Source organism: Chlorocebus sabaeus, chromosome 14, assembly GCF_047675955.1.
Source record: "Chlorocebus sabaeus isolate Y175 chromosome 14, mChlSab1.0.hap1, whole genome shotgun sequence".
Classification (NCBI taxonomy): domain Eukaryota; kingdom Metazoa; phylum Chordata; class Mammalia; order Primates; family Cercopithecidae; genus Chlorocebus; species Chlorocebus sabaeus.
The window spans coordinates 91,073,871-91,087,578 of NC_132917.1; the positions used below are offsets into that span (position 1 = coordinate 91,073,871).

The 13,708-nt window shown below is 35.5% G+C and overlaps 1 gene segment (V, D, J or C); it reads right to left on the minus strand.

Moving 5' to 3' along the window:
* Nucleotides 1-13,708, minus strand: part of LOC103241327 (immunoglobulin kappa variable 2-24-like) — a 978,355-nt gene that overhangs the window by 906,766 nt on the left and 57,881 nt on the right.

The window sequence follows — 13,708 nt, forward strand, 5'->3', positions numbered from 1 at the left end:
GCCTTCCATCACAACTGTAAGCTTCCTGAGGCCTTCCCAGAAGCTGAGCAGATGCCAGCATCTTACTTCCTACAAAGCCTGCAGAACTGTGAGCTGAGTAAAACTCTTTTCTTTCTATATCACCCAGCCTCAGGTATTTCTTTGTAGCACTGCAAGAATGGGCTAATAGATTTGGTCTCTAATTTTTTTTTTCTTTTTTTGAGATGGAGTCTCGTTCTGTCACCAGGCTGAAGTGCAGTGGTGCAATCTCAGCTCACTGCAACCTCTGCCTCCTGGGTTCAAGTGATTATCCTGCCTTAGCCTCCTGAGTAGCTGGGACTACAGGTGTGTGCCACCACATTCAGCTAAGTTTTCTATTTTTAGTAGAGACGGGGTTTCACCATGTTGGCCAGGATGGTCTCAATCTCTTGACCTCATGATCTGCCTGCCCAGCCTCCCAAAGTGCTGGGATTACATCACGAGCCTCTGTGCCCATTCCCTCCTTATTTATTTATTTATTTATTTATTTATAAGGACCCTAACTGAATCAGATCAGAACCTAAACCTTATGGCCTAATTTGACTGTAATTAGTTTCTTAGAGACACTGTCTCCAAATACACCCACACATGGACTTAGGGCTTCAACTGGTGAATTTTGAGGGGACAGAAATATTTAGTTCATAAAAGCTTATCTTATTTTCTTGATTCATCAAATACTTGCTCTCTTGGCATATTTTGTGGTCACTCATGGAGGTGAGATGGATCTTTTCTAATTAATAGATATTATGGTGAAGCTGTTGACACTCCATGTACAAGAGAATTTGGGAGAAATTTTGTAACTCACACAAGGGAATCTTGGGGAAAGCAGGATATGCACAAGCTGGTATAAGCTGGCCTGAGTTAGACAGAGGGCTGGGTTTTTTTAGTTGGACTGGAGATATGTTTTCTTGTATTGCTGAGGATCTCTGAGGCTTGACTGTCCTGTAGGCAGTTGCACAAATATGTGGTGGAAGGGAAACTGGGAGGTGGTGACTGAAAACTGTCACTGATCAAACATCAAAAATGGAGTCAGAGTGCTTATTGTATAGCACTTATTTGAAGGTATGGTACCTTACAGTATCAGCTTTTTATATTTTGTCTAGCTTTTTATATCTGTTTTTAGCAGCTTGGCATGAAAAAAATGTATCTGCCATTTAACATAGTGAGAGTTTTGGGGGAAAAAATCATAATTTAGTAAATAATGTCAAAGGAAACAGGATTTGGGGAAACATTGTATCTACATAATTAAGAGATGTAGCAAAATTACAATGATTATTAGCAATTATTTAGTGTTTAATACATTTGAAAGTTATAAATATTTTATAAGTATTCAATTACTTAATGATTATAATAGTCTTATGGTATAGTTACTTTTTTATTTTCCTTTATTAGAGATTAAAAAAAAACAAGATAAAAGTGTTTAAGTCTTTTGCCAAATTTACACATATATTAAGTGTAAGGGCCAAAATTCCAACCGACGTATGTGATTACAATCTGTATGTTCTGTTATCACAGAAACTAGTATTTCAAAATCTCTTTCACTGAGCTTTCTACCTGATTTCATCAATTATGTATGAGTAACTTGAACAAGATAACATTGTTGGATCATTGCACTGCCTTTGCTCAGTTTCGTCACACGAGGGAGGCAAGCTTTGATGCTGTTGACAGTAACAATACGCTGCATCTTCAGGCTCCAGGCTGCCGATTGTGGGAGCGAAATCTACCTCAGACTCATGGTCACTCAACCATGCAGGGACACTAGGGTTCTGGATAGTAACTTGCTCCCCTCAAGTTTTGTCCAGAACTTGAAAATTGAGAACTCATGAACACAAAGAAGGGAACAATACACACTGGGGGTGGAGGGTGGAAGAAAGGAAAGGAGCAGAAAAGATAACTATTGGGCACCGGGATTAATACCTGGGTGACAAAGTAATCTGTATAGCAAACCCCCATGGCACAAATTCAGCTATGTAACAAATCTTCACATGTATCTTTGAATCTAAAATAAAAGTTAATAAAATAAAAATAAATAAAACTGAGGCAGCACAATATTCTCATTGACATCTGCATTGTTTTTTAAAAAAAGAATCACATAAGCACAAATGTCACTGAGGTTAAAAACACACCCCACTCTATGAGCTTATCCTGTTACTCAACACTGTGAGTGCTCCATGATAAATCAAATGTCACAGATTAAAAAAAAAAAAAAAAAAAAAAAAAAAAAAGGTACTAAAGATTTAACTTACAATGAGAAGAAAGCAAATTTCACCATCGTGTGGCACCTCCTCATAATCATTTTCCTCCTCTGGGATCAGTGCAGCAGGAGGCAGAAGAGTTGAGCTCCTTATTTCCATTATGTACATGGCTGAGGCAGACACCTGTCCTGAGCTAGGGAGCAGCTCATTGATAATGGCTTTGATATGTAGCCAAATGCTCTATGGACAGCACACAAAGTCATCCCAGGCTGAGATATTTTGGAGCTTCTTGTTCCAGAACAGAATATTTCACAACTGTCACACACACACATGGATGCTTCTTCCCCAATGTCTTTAGTCTGTACGGGGACTATGTGGAACCTCTCACTTAATAATACTCCACATCACCCTAATATTTCCTCGTCCTCAGGTGCAGCTGGTCTTGTTCTGGTGAAGACTAATGTGAGTGACCACAAGCATGTTATATGAACCTTATTAACCATGGTCATCATAAATAATAATCACTGGTACAGCTATTAATTCAAGTGACTTGAATACAGAGTCATTTTCTTGGTATGAACCAAACCTGGGAATGTTCCGTACAAAGTGGATCAAGACTATGAGGTCAGTTGTCTTACTAACAGAACTTGGGGATTTAGAATTGAGGGAAACAAAGTAAAAGAAGAAATTGGAGAATTTTATACAAAAGCCATACCAACTATAACAGAATAAAAAATCCATACCTTACAGTGTCAATTCAAGAACAAAATTCATAATCAAGTGAAAACAGCAAACAATTAATGAAGAAAGTTTACATCCAACTGCCTCAAAGGATAATGAGAGTTTTGATCAACATAGAAGACACTGCTAAAAACTCATTATTTGTTGTTTGATTTGATGAAGTTGCTTGAAGGGATAAAAAGTACAGTTCGGGGAAAAAAGAAACATTTAAAAAAACACAGACATTTGAAGCAGGAAGCCCCGAAAGGAAGCTGTGGCTTTATGCTATGTGGAATTTTGACTGCTGAGTGCCTTCTTCCTGAAAGGGAGTATCTACAACGTTGTCTGTCAAGTATCTGCATCCTAGTTCTGTATCATCATTGTTCACAAGTCTGAGTGGGATTGGGGACAGGTGCTATTCAGGAACTATGGGCAAAGAAGCTCAACTGCACAGTCCGATCTAGATGAGATCTTGAACTTTAACTTACCACCATCATGGGAAATGCTTGTAGATGTTGCAGATGAAAATTAGTATATGTTGCATATAGTAAAAAATGTAGATTGATTTAAATAAGTGTAGAGAGTTGCCAACTGGATATTCCAAGATGGTCGTAAGATCTTCCATCTTATCAGTTCCCTCTAATAGTGAGATGTTGATAATTTCCTTATTGGACATATTAGCATACTTTTGCCCCTTTGGAATCTTAGTGAACCTATAATTGTGATAGAAGTAACACTAATTGTCTTCTGAGACTATAGTGAGTCATAAAAGTTTATAAAACATCTGTCTGGAGCTCTTTAAGGAAGCGTACAGGAAGCCAAGCAGGAACATGTAGAGATGCACAGCCTAAGCTAAGGACTCATCCTATATCCTGGATTGGCCATCTTTGAGAAGACTCCATCCCCAGCTGCTGTCTGACTACATCCATGTAAGAAATGCCAAGCAGAAATCTTGGTCAGCCCAGGAAACACCTACAATTACAAAGATAATAGTATAATGACATCAAATCGTAATGTGTCATTAAGTTTTGGGTGATTTGTTCTGAATCAATACTAACTAGATGCCAACTCATAAATATAGAAATAATTTGGAAGTAGAAAGTCATCTATAGCTACTAAATGAATTTGGGTAAAGTATACATTGGAATTCTTATACTACTTTGGCAATTTTTCTTTAAGTTTAACATTATGCCCAAATAAAAAGTCGCATAAAATATGTTCAACAAAACCAAACAGAAATTTACAAAATGCAATTGAATGAAAATAAAGAAAACTCCAATAAATGGAAGGTTACACCATGCTCATGAATTGGGAGACTTAATAGTGTATATTCTCCCAAAATTTGTTGAAAATATTCACAATAAAAAAATCTCAGAATTGTTGTTGAAATTGAAAAGACATTACTTACATATGAACATTCAAAATGCAAAAAGTAACTAAGATAGTCTTGCTAAGTTAAAAAATGTTGGAAGACTAATACTACACAATATCAAAGCCTGTAAGTTATAGTAATGAAAATATATGGTATCAGTGAAGTGTCAAACAAATTAGCCAGTTCAATCAGTTTGAGAATCCAGAAACTGATCCACCCATGTGTAGTCATTTGATTTACAATAAAAGTGCCACTACAATGTAGTAGAAGTAAAATAAATTAATCATACTGGATCAATTCTTATCTATATTAGATGAAAATGAATCTTAATTCTGTACCATATACAAATATTAATCATCAATAAATCATAAATATAAATATGAAAGGCCCAAGAGTAAATCCTCTACAAAAGGGTATAGGAACATATTTCATGACCCTAGAGATAAAAATATAATTCTTAAAGAAAATAAAATATCTAGCATAAAGAAAGAAATTAATAAATTAGACTTCACTAGTGTGACATTCTTTTTATAATGTTTAAAAGAAATAAACAACTTTTTAAAGGAATACATATAGAAGAAGTGAACTACATTGATAAAGAATATTGAATTGAAATTTGTGATTAACTTGATGGTGGTGGGAAATAATATGTTTAGGAGATTGTGGAGAACCTCAAACTGGATATGAGTTAATATCTTTAGTTGTTTTGCAGGATAATAACATGAATTTATTATATTACCAATATTAGTGAATGAATTAGGGAGTGCTAAAAATATAAATAAATAAGAACCATAATGGACTCATAATAAAAGTGTATTATGGACCAAACATAATAACTACGTTATTAACCATCAGTGATTATTATTCCTTGCAATCAGTTAATAAAGTTGAGGCCCATTAAAAAAGATAATAGAAAAAGAAAAAACTGAAAGGGAGGAAGGAGGAATTGAAAGGAGGACAAGAAGATGTTGTAAGAAAAATAAATAGAAAAGTTAAGAAAAAAAAAATCTCTTGCAGATTCCAGAACATTTCTACATTATGTTTTGTGTAATCAATAAAATAAAGAAAAGACATATAACCTAGGATAAAAAATAGCAAAAAATATGTAATTATTAAAAATGTAAGTATAGTTCCTTAAACCCTGCTGAAATATAAGAAAAACAAAACAAACTGCATCATTAAAAACAAAACCTAATATTCAAGACAATAAAGCAGAATTGGCACTGCAATCCATCAAAACAGTGATATGGAAGGCGAACTAGAGTAGCACTTTTGTTTTTCAAAGGAGAGAATCATGACATTAGATAATAAAGAGAGAGCTTAGACAGAAAATCAGAGTAGGAAGTTAAACCTGAGAATTAAACATTTTCCTACGGAAGAAATGAGTCCTTAGAAAAGAACCAGTAAGAAGAAATGTAATCTGAAATAAAATTTCCGTATCTGTTAACTATTAATGAGTGAAAATTCAAAGGAGTCACACAATTGTATTCAAACATTTATAAAATGAGAAAACACATATATTTCATAATAAAATACAAATTCAAAGAAGGTAAGGGTTATTTTTTTCAGAGATAAATGTCAGGTTTGCCTCAGAGTCCTGGCCTGCATAATGAACTCCCAGTAATCAATGTAATTATATCTGAAAATGTGCAAAGATTTTATAAAAAAGAAATCAAACTGCATGTATTTTATATTGAACTAGGGAAATAAAATATAAAGAAAATTTTTAATTTGAAACAACAAGTAAATTATGATATGCATAAGGATTTATGAAACTAGAAACCCTTGAAAAATTTATTGCAGCGGATAAGGAGATGAAGTAAAGTGGGTTGCTCTAGAAGAGGAAGCTGTGGTTTGTGATTGTAAAAGAATGTTGGTGAGGATAGAAATCAACAAAACCTAAAAGTTAATCTAAGTGAGTTAAAAATGTGTTGGTAAATGCAAAGTCATTCCACAGGAAAAATTTCTCAAATATAAGGCATATAATTAATGTAATGCAATTTAATTGTAATAATCTGACTATAACAATGACAATATTACTCATGCAAAATTAGGAATCATAACTGAAGGGCAATAACAAGTTTTACCATCATACTAATTTAATATATGATAAAATTTAATAACCAGTATTTTCCTTGACTTCAAAATTTAAAATTATAGGTTTATATAGGCACAACAAAAAGTAAATATGACATATATGCTTACATTTTGTTCCTTCAGTTTATTCCCATGCTGTCTTGTTTGGGATTCACTCACAATGGTCATTTATTAATTCTTTAAAAATAAAACATCTAATCTCACAAGATCATTCTACTCTATATGAGGAATTACGATAACTGATACAAGAAGTTAATTAGTGAGAGGAAGAGATGTCAGTGCTCAGTCCTTTTATGTGAGGCAACAGGTCAGAGCACAAGATCCTAAGGACAGACACACTGCCTAAAGAACAAGGTGTTCTTGCTTAAATGTTGTCTCCTTCCTATAGGAAATTTTCATTTCATGTTCTTCAGCTCCCTGTCTTTCATTCTGATCAGGTCTCCTCAGTTTGTGTCTTGAACCAGTTCTTCCTTGTCTGAAGGAACTTTTCCACTTCCTGGGTCCATTCCCAACTCTAAACACCATTGCAAGTGAGTACCATCCACCAGGTAGTAAAAACATGGTCCCAGGTTTGGGAAGGCTAGGAAAAATTTAAAAACTATTTAATGGGCATCTCAAAGCAACCCTGGATTTATTTTCTCACATCTGGATATATTCTAGTTCTTCTAAATACCTCTGCACTCAGAGGTGTTTTCTTCTCATTGCATAGATTGGCAATAAAATAGAATCTTTGCATTGCTGGTGGAAATGAGAAATGGTACAGCAGGTTTGGAAAACAGTCTGCAATTCAAGTGGTTAAACATTGAGTTACCATATGATCCAGGGAGCTCTTAGGTGTAGACTCAATGAAAAGGAAAACATATATCTACACAAAAACTTGTACTTGAATGTTCTTAGCAAGTTACTGGCCCATCTTTAGAATTATTTAGGAACAGCTTTGTCCTAAAACGGGGTCACCAGAATTCTACGTGATGCTCTTCAACTAGGTGGATGATCTTCAACAACTCCTATCAACAAATCTATCTGGGTTTTAGTCATCTCATCTTTACTGAAGGATATAGCAAGTATAACTTTGTGTATGTTTTTATTTCACTTTTTATAGTATAAAATTACCAGCATCTTCAGCGAATAAATAAAAGTGAAAAACACATTGAAGCAAATTGTTCTGATTCTACAAATATTGACTTAATTGCATTCATAAATTTAGGGTAAATAAGAACCATCATTAAAATGCAATGCATTTTGAGTAGTTTAGAATTTTGATGCTTTCCAGGACAAAAAAAAAAAAAGAGGTTATGGTGACTCATGTGTTCCTGATGACACTAACAGTGTGGTAACCTTGTAAACCCTGGGCTTCCTAACATTTGGTGCCTTGGTTTCATAGATGGAATGTGAAAATGAATACAGATTATAATTAAATATAATTTGATTAGACAGTTGAAGCAGTTAGGATGCATTGATTGGTGCAAATAACATTATGCTTCATAAATTTTTTAAAATAAAATTTTTGATAATATAAAACCTCCCCATACATATATATTCATAAATCCTAACATGTGTTTAGGCACTCACAAATCCTAATGCAGGTTTTAAGAAAAGTTTCAGAGATTCAAACACATTGTGTAACAACTGTACAAAAGCAAAACACTCCCGTCTCCTAGAAGTACCTTCTGCCTCCTCCCAAACATTAGCCCAACTCTTCTCCAGTGCAAATTTAAATCTCACTTTCAGTAACATTGATTTAGTGATGGCAGTTTTTGAACTATATGAAAAGGAATCATGGATAGTGAGCTTTTTATTTCTAACGTCTTTTGAGCATTATTGTGCTAGTAAGATTCACCCACATTCATGGATATAGTAGCAGTTTTTATATTTTCATTCATCCATAGTATTTAATTTTATGCATCTACCTCATTTTATTTATGTAAATTACTCTTGATTTGTGATTAGAGTGTTCCCAGTTTGGGGCTATCACTAATAATGCTATGAGTGTCATTGCACATTTGTTTCTGTGCACATCGGTACACACTTCTGAGTGGAAGGACCGGATTAAAAGGGATTGAATATTCAGCATCAGTTCTCCAACTTGTGATACCACTTTATATTCCCAAACACAATGTGTGGCCCTTCTAGTTCCCCCTTTCTGTCACTGTATTTGACATTGTTCCTTTGAGTCATCCTATTGAAGTTTTAGTGGTAGTCAGTTGTGATTTTCATTTGTAGCCCTGGGATGATTATTGATGTTGGACAGCTTTTTATCTTTTTCACTCTCTTGTGCAGTGTCACCTTTGACCCTCTTTACTATTTTGAGGCCTTTATTTCTGCCTGTGGATTCAAATTACTGTCCTCTATAATTTCCTGTGATTCTGAAGAATTTTTTCTTAAACTGATTTCAGATAATTCATTGAATGTCTACAAGTAAGAATTTCTTTCCATTTGTGTTTATCAAGATAAGGACTAAGCTCTGTTTTGTTGTTGTTGTTGTTGTTGTTTTTTAAACATTGCCCCAATTCTTATCTAAGGAGTCTGGGGAGTCATGTCCTAAAAACTATAAATTCTCATCAGATAGGTTTTAGTTAACCCTACGTATCGTTGGACTTACTTTCCAACCTGACTCTGGTGTCACCTTATGCAACAAGGCAGAAAATTAAAATACTTTACCCCAAAACATGTTTCTTTACCCTATCTTAAAATGGCCCTGCAAAGCTGTCCTTTGTGGGGAGAAATTTGAATCTCTATTAACATAGCTATATCTTTTTCTTCTATGCCCTCCCAATCTTAAAGAAGAGTCTCACACCTTTTAAAGATCTGAGTAGGAAATATTTGTCATCTATTGTCTCTAAGGGCAGCCACTATATGACTTCAAAAGAACCTTGGTTTTCCACAGTCTTTTATCTTAACCTGAACATTTATTTTCTATTGATCCCAGGTCTTTAGACAAACTCAACCAATTGTCAACAAGCAAATGTTTACTTAGAGTCTGGAACCTCCCCTGCTCCCCCATCCCCCATTCCCACCCCTGCTTTGAATTGTCCTGCATTTCTGGACCAAACTAATGTATTTCTTAAATGTATTTGATTGACGTCTCATGCCTCTCTAAAACATATAAAACCAAGCTGCACCCCAACCTCCTTCGGTGCATGTTCTCAGGACCCCCTGAGGGCTGTGTCAGGGGCTATGGTCACTCATACTTGGCTCAGAATAAATCTCTTCAAATATTTTACAGAATTTGACTCTTTATCGACAAAGAAATATGTTTAGTTTGCTTTATTCTTAAAGTATATTTTTGCTGCATATAGAATTTGGGGTTTTTTTTCTTTCAACATTTGAGTATGCCATTCCACTGTCTTCTAGCCTCCATTAGACATAATTAGACCCTTATTCAATGAATTAGACCCTTATTCAATGTCTACATTATTGTTTCTCTGTACATAGTGTTTTTTTTCCTCTTGAAGATTTTCCCTTTGTCACTGTATTTCAGCATTTTAATTACAATGTGTGTAGTTAGGAATCTTTTTTGCTCCATCTGGATGTGTTTCATCACATTTCTTGGATCTGTATAGCAATGTGTTTCATTACATTTAAAAAGATGTTCCCATTATTTTTTCAAATGTTTTTTCAGCTCCTTTCTCTCTCCCTCCTCCTTTGTGACTCCCATACACATTTGTTGGTGTTCTTCACACTGACCTATACATCTCTGAGGTCTTGCTTTGGTGCTTACATCTTTATTCTTCCGAACACATTATTTCTATTGGTTGATCTTGAAGTTCACTCACTCTTTGAACACTGTCAACTGTTGTGGTACCTATCTAAATTTTCAATTGAGTTAGTCTACTTTTCAGTTTTAAAATTCTCTTTTGGTATTTTTTTGTCTTCATAACTTCTACTTTTGTATTGAAAGTCACTGTTTTGAAACCACCTTTGCATAAATTTTAATAGTAAGAAAATTATGGTAGTAAAAGAGATCTGATCTAACTCACCTCCCCATCTTGCATTTCCCTTAATTATTCCTGGGCTTTTGGGCAGAGGTAACTCTGGAAGATATTTAGGTTATAGTTTAAATGATGATATGGGTTACCCAAAACTCAGCTACCTTTGTAAAGCTCATGAAAGGCCATCAAATAGTGAGAAGAGAGCAGTCTGATTCTGCTAAGGTGTGGACTGGTCACCAAATACTCCTGCAGATAACACCACTATTGTAGATTGGCCTTTTTAGATATGTTTTCAGGTATTTTTGCATATGTGACACCAACGGCTCCACCTGGACCTGCTAACCCCTGTCCTGTGGCCCCACTCAGGAGAGAATCAGCTCCAGTGGACGGCTCTGACATTTTATGACTTCATCTCTGACCCAACCAATCAGCAGCAAGCACCCATTACCTGGCCACCCCTTCCTCCAAACTGCCTTTGAAAAACCCCTAACTGCAGGCCTTCAGGGAGATTGATTTGAGTACTAACTCTGTCTCCCATGCGGTGCGGCCAGCCTCATGTCTACCAAAACTCTTTATTGCAAATGAAACTGCCTTTGCAAAATTATGACTGAGACAGTGAAAGAGATCTAACTTAACTGACTCCATTTTGCTTCTAACCTCCAAGTTGTCCTCGTTCATTCCTGGGTGCAGGCTGAACTAACTTTGAGAGAAACTTAGTTTATAGTTTAAAACAAAGACAATAACAGCTCTTTCCCAAAGCAGATGTTCTTCTTGCCTGGGGACTTGATTGCCTTTGTAGGACTAACATAGCCGCGAGATTAGAAATTATGATTTATGAGTCATGCAGCTGGAGGTTACAAGGTTCTGACCCTCCCTAAACTGCTCCTAAGATCAGTGCTTGAGATATTTTGTAGATCTTGCATTTGATGGATCAGCTGGCACCACACAGATCAATAAACTGCTAATCTGATCTTATGGTCTCCCACTCAGTGCAAGAAGACAGCTTCAACTCCCTGTGATTTCATCTCTGACCAATCAGCACTCCTGGCTCACTGGCTTCCCCACCAAGTTGTCCTTAGAAATTCTGCTCCCAGAATGCTCACAAGATTGATTTGAGTAGTAATAACACTCTGGTCTCCCACACAGCCAGCTCTGCCTGAATTACTCTTTCTCTATTGCAATTCCCCTCTTGAGAAATCAGCTCTGCCTAGGCAGTGGGCAAGGTGAACACATTGGGCAGTTACACAATGTTGTGGTCTTCATCTGTGCAGTGGTCAGGAAAAATCCCTCGGGTGGGTGCAATGTGTTTAATCATTTTCTTCATATTTTCCATTTTAAGTGTTTGATCATAGAGTACTGATCGAAAGAAATAATTTTTTTGAACATCTTTAAAATAACTCTACTGAATTCAATGTCCTATCTGCTCGTTTACAATCGCAGGAAGTGAGCAGTGGGTGAGCAAGTGAAGATTCCTCTGTCTTTAGAGTTTTTCCCCATTGCTTGCTAAAATTACCACCTGAGCTCCACCATCTGTCAGATCAGCAGCAGCATTAGATTTTCACTGGAGCGCAAACCCTATCGTGAACTGTACGTGTGAGGGATCTAGGTTGTGTGCTCCTTATGAGAAACTAATGCCTGATGATCTGTCACTGTCTCCCATCACCCCCAGATGACACCATCTAGTTGCAGGAAAACAAGCGCAGGGCTCCCGCTGATTCTACATTATGATGATTCGTGTAATTATTTCATTATATATTACAATGTAATCATAATTGAAATAAAGTGCACAATAAATATAATGTGCTTGAATCATCCTGAAACCATCCCCCACTCTGTGGGATAATCTTCCATGGGAAGATTATCTTCCGTGAAACGAGTCTCTGGTGCCAAAAAGGTTGGGGACCACTGCTATAGATAATGGAAACCAGGATGGTCATTTCAAGAAACAGAAATCACAAATAAGAAAATGAGGAGAAATAGAATGATACTTGTGGAATTGCTAGTTAGGAACTCCGGTTCTTTTCTTACTCATATTTTTGTTTGTATATTTTAATTAATTTTGAAATAAATTTAGATTTACACAAAGTTTCAAAAGTAGTAGATTGTTTCGATATACTTCTCCTCCACCTTCCCTTCATATTAAACATCTTAAATAACCAAAGTGGGATGACATAAAATGAAAAATTAATATTAATACAATAGTATTTACTCCATATTTGGATTCCAATCAATTTTTCACTGAAGATTCTTTCAAGTTCCAGTATCAAACCCAGGATGACATATTGCACTTAGTTTTCTTGACTCCTTAATCTCCTCCAATCTGTGATCATTATTTATTCTTTCTTTGTCTTTCATGACCTTGATGCTTGTAAAATGTACTATCAATGATTTTTAAGAACACCCTTCTAATCTTCTCTATTAACTAATTCAGATCATACGTTTTTGACAAGAATATCACAGAAGAGATGGTCCTTGTCAGTCAGTGCATCACTTTGAGTTGCATAATGTCAACATGTCTTATTATCTGTGATGATGAAAGATGATGATCCGTAAAATCCTTTTTGTAAGACATTCTGGACAAAGGGAACGCAGGCAACTGCTTTCCCTGCTCTTTCTATTGGGTCATGTGCTCACATTATTAGGAAGGGTTTATTTTTCTCTGAACCTGCCATTACTTATTTTTTTTTTTTCAGAATTTAGTTATTTTTGAGGTCTGCTAACCAATAAAGAATATTGAAAAAATAAATAGTGTTCATTCTTAAACAGTAAATTATCTGTGATGCCATTTACCAATGGAATGCTGATAGCTTGAATAAAGAACAGTGACTAGGATTATTAAAACATAGAAGTATTACACCAACAGACAGCTGTCACTAAGTCATGTAATTGGATAAATGAATTGAATTTTCTACCACTCAGAATGTTACAGAAATCAAATGGAAAAGTACTGCAAGCACTGAGCTGCTCCTAACTGGGGAGATTGAAATACAATTGCTGCCATATTAGAATTCACACAGTTGAGACACAATATTGGAGAATATGAAATTCTACGGCCTCAGTTTAAAAATACAGCATTTGTTACTAAGAATATATACTTTTCCAAGTTTTGCCTTTGTGATCTGACAAATCAATGGGATTATGATTGAGTGTTGCTAGGGGTATGGAAAGAGGCACTATTAGAGAAGGGCGACCAGACTTTCCTGGATACAAGTAGCCTAACTTGGACTTGTGGAGAAGAAGAATTAGAAGAACAGCATTTGGAAAAGCCACACATGTTTTAAAAATCAAATACTTGCAGCTTGAAAAACCATTTTCAAAGAAAAGCAATGACTTAACAAAAAAGTTAAATGATAGTTTAGATGACCAATTCAATC